The sequence below is a fragment of the Salvelinus fontinalis genome, chromosome 9, assembly GCF_029448725.1.
Source record: "Salvelinus fontinalis isolate EN_2023a chromosome 9, ASM2944872v1, whole genome shotgun sequence".
Taxonomy (NCBI): domain Eukaryota; kingdom Metazoa; phylum Chordata; class Actinopteri; order Salmoniformes; family Salmonidae; genus Salvelinus; species Salvelinus fontinalis.
In genome coordinates, this window is record NC_074673.1 from 172866 (window position 1) to 180000 (window position 7135).

The following is a 7135-nucleotide window of genomic DNA, read 5'->3' on the forward strand; positions in this document are numbered from 1 at the left end:
GGTGGTTAAAGGGGTGGTGTAGTTAAAGGGGTGGGGTGGTTAAAGGGGCGGGGTGGTTAAAGGGGTGGGGTGGTTAAAGGGGCGGGGTGGTTAAAGGGGCGGTGTGGTTAAAGGGGAGGGGTGGTTAAAGGGGAGGGGTGGTTAAAGGGGTGGGGTGGTTAAAGGGGTGGTGTGGTTAAAGGGGAGGGGTGGTTAAAGCGTTGGGGTAGTTAAAGGGGCGGGATGGTTAAAGGTGTGGGGTGGTTAAAGGGGAGGGGTGGTTAAAGGGGTGGGGTGGTTAAAGGGGTGGGGTGGTTAAAGGGTTGGGGTGGTTAAAGGGGCGGGGTGGTTAAAGGGTTGGGGTGGTTAAAGGGTTGGGGTGGTTAAAGGGGTGGGGTGGTTAAAGGGTTGGGGTGGTTAAAGGGGCGGGGTGGTTAAAGGGTTGGGGTGGTTAAAGGGTTGGGGTGGTTAAAGGGGAGGGGTGGTTAAAGGGGTGGGGTGGTTAAAGGGGTGGGGTTTAAAGGGGTGGGGTAGTTAAAGGGGTGGGGTGGTTAAAGGGGCGGGGTGGTTAAAGGGGTGGGGTTTAAAGGGGTGGGGTAGTTAAAGGGGCGGGGTGGTTAAAGGGGTGGGGTTTAAAGGGGTGGGGTAGTTAAAGGGGCGGGGTGGTTAAAGGGGAGGGGTGGTTAAAGGGTTGGGGTGTTTAAAGGGGTGGGGTGGTTAAAGGGGTGGGGTGGTTAAAGGGGTGGGGTGTTTAAAGGGGTGGTGTGTTTTTAGCCACTACTGTACACTGAAAGAGATAATCAGTGTTGCTATGACACTTCAGGAAGGGAAGAAAGGAAGGAAGGACATTCATAAACACAAACATCCCCAGAGACATCATGAAATTCACAACTTCCTGTTGCCGGGGTTGACTCAAACTGGTCAGGGCAACATGCTTAAGTTTTACACTGTGGACCGGAAAATGTAACAAGTGAGTTGGAAAGTCCATTAAACTATGGAAATAAAAGGACTGCACCTTAACATATTTGCATAAACCCAATAACATGCAAACTGGTCTAGCACAGGAAGGAGAAGAAGAAGCAACACAGCATTGAATAGACTTGTATTGGGGTATATGCACAATTACACACTACACAACACTGAATGGTGAACAACTGGTGTAGAGGAGAGGACACACTGTTACCATGACACCCCAGCAGATGTAACAGCTGTTTTAAGACCAAACTGTACTGTGTATGTATTGTGTAAATCCCACTCAATCAATCAATCTATCAATCAATAATCAATCAACCAACCAACCTGTCAAATACATTTACATTTTTACATTTTAGTCATTTAGCAGACGCTCTTATCCAGAGCGACTTACAGTAGAGTGCATACATTTTATTACATTTTACATACTGAGACAAGGATATCCCTACCGGCCAAACCCTCCCTAACCCGGACGACGCTATGCCAATTGTGCGTCGTCCCACGGACCTCCCGGTCGCGGCCGGCTGCGACAGAGCCTGGGCGCGAACCCAGATACTCTGGAGGCGCAGCTAGCACTGCGATGCAGTGCCCTAGACCACTGCGCCACCCGGGAGAAATAAATCCATATTCCAACTCAAGATCCCATTCTTCAATTGATATTTCAATGCTAGTGAAGTGTCCCTACATATACAGTGCTAGTGAAGTGTCCTCACATCCACAGTGCTAGTGAAGTGTCCCCACATCCACAGTGCTAGTGAAGTGTCCCCACATCCACAGTGCTAGTGAAGTGTCTCCACATCCACAATGCTAGTGAAGTGTCCCCACATCCACAGTGCTAGTGAAGTGTCCCCACATCCACAGTGCTAGTGAAGTGTCCCCACATCCACAGTGCTAGTGAAGTGTCTCCACATCCACAATGCTAGTGAAGTGTCCCCACATCCACAGTGCTAGTGAAGTGTCCCCACATGCACAGTGCTAGTGAAGTGTCCCCACATCCACAGTGCTAGTGAAGTGTCCCCACATCCACAGTGCTAGTGAAGTGTCCCCACATCCACAGTGCTAGTGAAGTGTCCCCACATCCACAGTGCTAGAGAAGTGTCCCCACATCCACAGTGCTAGTGAAGTGTCCCCACATCCACAATGCTAGTGAAGTGTCCCCACATCCACAGTTCTAGAGAAGTGTCCCCACATCCACAGTGCTAGTGAAGTGTCCCCACATCCACAGTGCTAGTGAAGTGTCCCCACATCCACAGTGCTAGTGAAGTGTCCCCACATCCACAGTGCTAGTGAAGTGTCCCCACATCCACAGTGCTAGAGAAGTGTCCCCACATCCACAGTGCTAGTGAAGTGTCCCCACATCCACAATGCTAGTGTCCCCACATCCACAGTGCTAGTGAAGTGTCCCCACATCCACAGTGCTAGTGAAGTGTCCCCACATCCACAGTGCTAGAGAAGTGTCCCCACATCCACAGTGCTAGTGAAGTGTCCCCACATCCACAATGCTAGTGAAGTGTCCCCACATCCACAGTTCTAGAGAAGTGTCCCCATATCCACAGTGCTAGTGAAGTGTCCCCACATCCACAGTGCTAGTGAAGTGTCCCCACATCCACAGTGCTAGTGAAGTGTCCCCACATCCACAGTGCTAGTGAAGTGTCCCCACATCCACAGTGCTAGAGAAGTGTCCCCACATCCACAGTGCTAGTGAAGTGTCCCCACATCCACAATGCTAGTGTCCCCACATCCACAGTGCTAGTGAAGTGTCCCCACATCCACAGTGCTAGTGAAGTGTCCCCACATCCACAATGCTAGTGAAGTGTCCCCACATATACAGTGCTAGAGAAGTGTCCCCACATCCACAGTGCTAGTGAAGTGTCCCCACATCCACAGTGCTAGTGAAGTGTCCCCACATATACAGTGCTAGAGAAGTGTCCCCACATCCACAGTGCTAGTGAAGTGTCCCCACATCCACAGTGCTAGTGAAGTGTCCCCACATCCACAGTGCTAGTGAAGTGTCCCTACATCCACAGTGCTAGTGAAGTGTCCCTACATCCACAGTGCTAGTGAAGTGTCCCCACATCCACAGTACTAGTGAAGTGTCCCTACATCCACAGTGCTAGTGAAGTGTCCCTACATCCACAGTGCTAGTGAAGTGTCCCCACATCCACAGTGCTAGTGAAGTGTCCCCACATCCACAGTGCTAGAGAAGTGTCCCCACATCCACAGTGCTAGAGAAGTGACAACTGAACCCTTGCAGGAGACTGTGGTGTGTGTGTGTGTGTGTGTGTGTGTGTGTGTGTGTGTGTGTGTGTGTATGTCTGTGTGTGTGTGTGTGTGTCTGTGTGTCTGTGTGTGTGTGTGTGTGTGTGTGTGTGTCTGTGTGTCTGTGTGTGTCTGTGTGTGTGTGTGTGGGGTTTAAAGGGGTGGGGTAGTTAAAGGGGCGGGGTGGTTAAAGGGGTGGGGTTTAAAGGGGTGGGGTAGTTAAAGGGGCGGGGTGGTTAAAGGGGAGGGGTGGTTAAAGGGTTGGGGTGTTTAAAGGGGTGGGGTGGTTAAAGGGGTGGGGTGGTTAAAGGGGTGGGGTGTTTAAAGGGGTGGTGTGTTTTTAGCCACTACTGTACACTGAAAGAGATAATCAGTGTTGCTATGACACTTCAGGAAGGGAAGAAAGGAAGGAAGGACATTCATAAACACAAACATCCCCAGAGACATCATGAAATTCACAACTTCCTGTTGCCGGGGTTGACTCAAACTGGTCAGGGCAACATGTTTAAGTTTTACACTGTGGACCGGAAAATGTAACAAGTGAGTTGGAAAGTCCATTAGACTATGGAAATAAAAGGACTGCACCTTAACATATTTGCATAAACCCAATAACATGCAAACTGGTCTAGCACAGGAAGGAGAAGAAGAAGCAACACAGCATTGAATAGACTTGTATTGGGGTATATGCACAATTACACACTACACAACACTGAATGGTGAACAACTGGTGTAGAGGAGAGGACACACTGTTACCATGACACCCCAGCAGATGTAACAGCTGTTTTAAGACCAAACTGTACTGTGTATGTATTGTGTAAATCCCACTCAATCAATCAATCTATCAATCAATAATCAATCAACCAACCAACCTGTCAAATACATTTACATTTTTACATTTTAGTCATTTAGCAGACGCTCTTATCCAGAGCGACTTACAGTAGAGTGCATACATTTTATTACATTTTACATACTGAGACAAGGATATCCCTACCGGCCAAACCCTCCCTAACCCGGACGACGCTATGCCAATTGTGCGTCGTCCCACGGACCTCCCGGTCGCGGCCGGCTGCGACAGAGCCTGGGCGCGAACCCAGATACTCTGGAGGCGCAGCTAGCACTGCGATGCAGTGCCCTAGACCACTGCGCCACCCGGGAGAAATAAATCCATATTCCAACTCAAGATCCCATTCTTCAATTGATATTTCAATGCTAGTGAAGTGTCCCTACATATACAGTGCTAGTGAAGTGTCCCCACATGCACAGTGCTAGTGAAGTGTCCCCACATCCACAGTGCTAGTGAAGTGTCCCCACATCCACAGTGCTAGTGAAGTGTCCCCACATCCACAGTGCTAGTGAAGTGTCCCCACATCCACAGTGCTAGTGAAGTGTCCCCACATCCACAGTGCTAGTGAAGTGTCTCCACATCCACAATGCTAGTGAAGTGTCCCCACATCCACAGTGCTAGTGAAGTGTCCCCACATCCACAGTGCTAGTGAAGTGTCCCCACATCCACAGTGCTAGTGAAGTGTCTCCACATCCACAATGCTAGTGAAGTGTCCCCACATCCACAGTGCTAGTGAAGTGTCCCCACATGCACAGTGCTAGTGAAGTGTCCCCACATCCACAGTGCTAGTGAAGTGTCCCCACATCCACAGTGCTAGTGAAGTGTCCCCACATCCACAGTGCTAGTGAAGTGTCCCCACATCCACAGTGCTAGAGAAGTGTCCCCACATCCACAGTGCTAGTGAAGTGTCCCCACATCCACAATGCTAGTGAAGTGTCCCCACATCCACAGTTCTAGAGAAGTGTCCCCACATCCACAGTGCTAGTGAAGTGTCCCCACATCCACAGTGCTAGTGAAGTGTCCCCACATCCACAGTGCTAGTGAAGTGTCCCCACATCCACAGTGCTAGTGAAGTGTCCCCACATCCACAGTGCTAGAGAAGTGTCCCCACATCCACAGTGCTAGTGAAGTGTCCCCACATCCACAATGCTAGTGTCCCCACATCCACAGTGCTAGTGAAGTGTCCCCACATCCACAGTGCTAGTGAAGTGTCCCCACATCCACAGTGCTAGAGAAGTGTCCCCACATCCACAGTGCTAGTGAAGTGTCCCCACATCCACAATGCTAGTGAAGTGTCCCCACATCCACAGTTCTAGAGAAGTGTCCCCATATCCACAGTGCTAGTGAAGTGTCCCCACATCCACAGTGCTAGTGAAGTGTCCCCACATCCACAGTGCTAGTGAAGTGTCCCCACATCCACAGTGCTAGTGAAGTGTCCCCACATCCACAGTGCTAGAGAAGTGTCCCCACATCCACAGTGCTAGTGAAGTGTCCCCACATCCACAGTGCTAGAGAAGTGTCCCCACATCCACAGTGCTAGAGAAGTGACAACTGAACCCTTGCAGGAGACTGTGGTGTGTGTGTGTGTGTGTGTGTGTGTGTGTGTGTGTGTGTGTGTGTGTATGTCTGTGTGTGTGTGTGTGTGTCTGTGTGTCTGTGTGTGTGTGTGTGTGTGTGTGTGTGTCTGTGTGTCTGTGTGTGTCTGTGTGTGTGTGTGTGGGGTTTAAAGGGGTGGGGTAGTTAAAGGGGCGGGGTGGTTAAAGGGGTGGGGTTTAAAGGGGTGGGGTAGTTAAAGGGGCGGGGTGGTTAAAGGGGAGGGGTGGTTAAAGGGTTGGGGTGTTTAAAGGGGTGGGGTGGTTAAAGGGGTGGGGTGGTTAAAGGGGTGGGGTGTTTAAAGGGGTGGTGTGTTTTTAGCCACTACTGTACACTGAAAGAGATAATCAGTGTTGCTATGACACTTCAGGAAGGGAAGAAAGGAAGGAAGGACATTCATAAACACAAACATCCCCAGAGACATCATGAAATTCACAACTTCCTGTTGCCGGGGTTGACTCAAACTGGTCAGGGCAACATGTTTAAGTTTTACACTGTGGACCGGAAAATGTAACAAGTGAGTTGGAAAGTCCATTAGACTATGGAAATAAAAGGACTGCACCTTAACATATTTGCATAAACCCAATAACATGCAAACTGGTCTAGCACAGGAAGGAGAAGAAGAAGCAACACAGCATTGAATAGACTTGTATTGGGGTATATGCACAATTACACACTACACAACACTGAATGGTGAACAACTGGTGTAGAGGAGAGGACACACTGTTACCATGACACCCCAGCAGATGTAACAGCTGTTTTAAGACCAAACTGTACTGTGTATGTATTGTGTAAATCCCACTCAATCAATCAATCTATCAATCAATAATCAATCAACCAACCAACCTGTCAAATACATTTACATTTTTACATTTTAGTCATTTAGCAGACGCTCTTATCCAGAGCGACTTACAGTAGAGTGCATACATTTTACTACATTTTACATACTGAGACAAGGATATCCCTACCGGCCAAACCCTCCCTAACCCGGACGACGCTATGCCAATTGTGCGTCGTCCCACGGACCTCCCGGTCGCGGCCGGCTGCGACAGAGCCTGGGCGCGAACCCAGATACTCTGGAGGCGCAGCTAGCACTGCGATGCAGTGCCCTAGACCACTGCGCCACCCGGGAGAAATAAATCCATATTCCAACTCAAGATCCCATTCTTCAATTGATATTTCAATGCTAGTGAAGTGTCCCTACATATACAGTGCTAGTGAAGTGTCCCCACATGCACAGTGCTAGTGAAGTGTCCCCACATCCACAGTGCTAGTGAAGTGTCCCCACATCCACAGTGCTAGTGAAGTGTCCCCACATCCACAGTGCTAGTGAAGTGTCCCCACATCCACAGTGCTAGTGAAGTGTCCCCACATCCACAATGCTAGTGAAGTGTCCCCACATCCACAGTGCTAGTGAAGTGTCTCCACATCCACAATGCTAGTGAAGTGTCCCCACATCCACAGTGCTAGTGAAGTGTCCCCACATCC

At 49.7% G+C, this 7135-nt stretch overlaps 1 protein-coding gene across 1 annotated transcript in view; it reads right to left on the reverse strand.

The window, feature by feature from the left end:
• Positions 1–7135, reverse strand: part of LOC129861853 (anoctamin-5-like) — a 74694-nt gene that overhangs the window by 51421 nt on the left and 16138 nt on the right. The window lies entirely within an intron of this gene.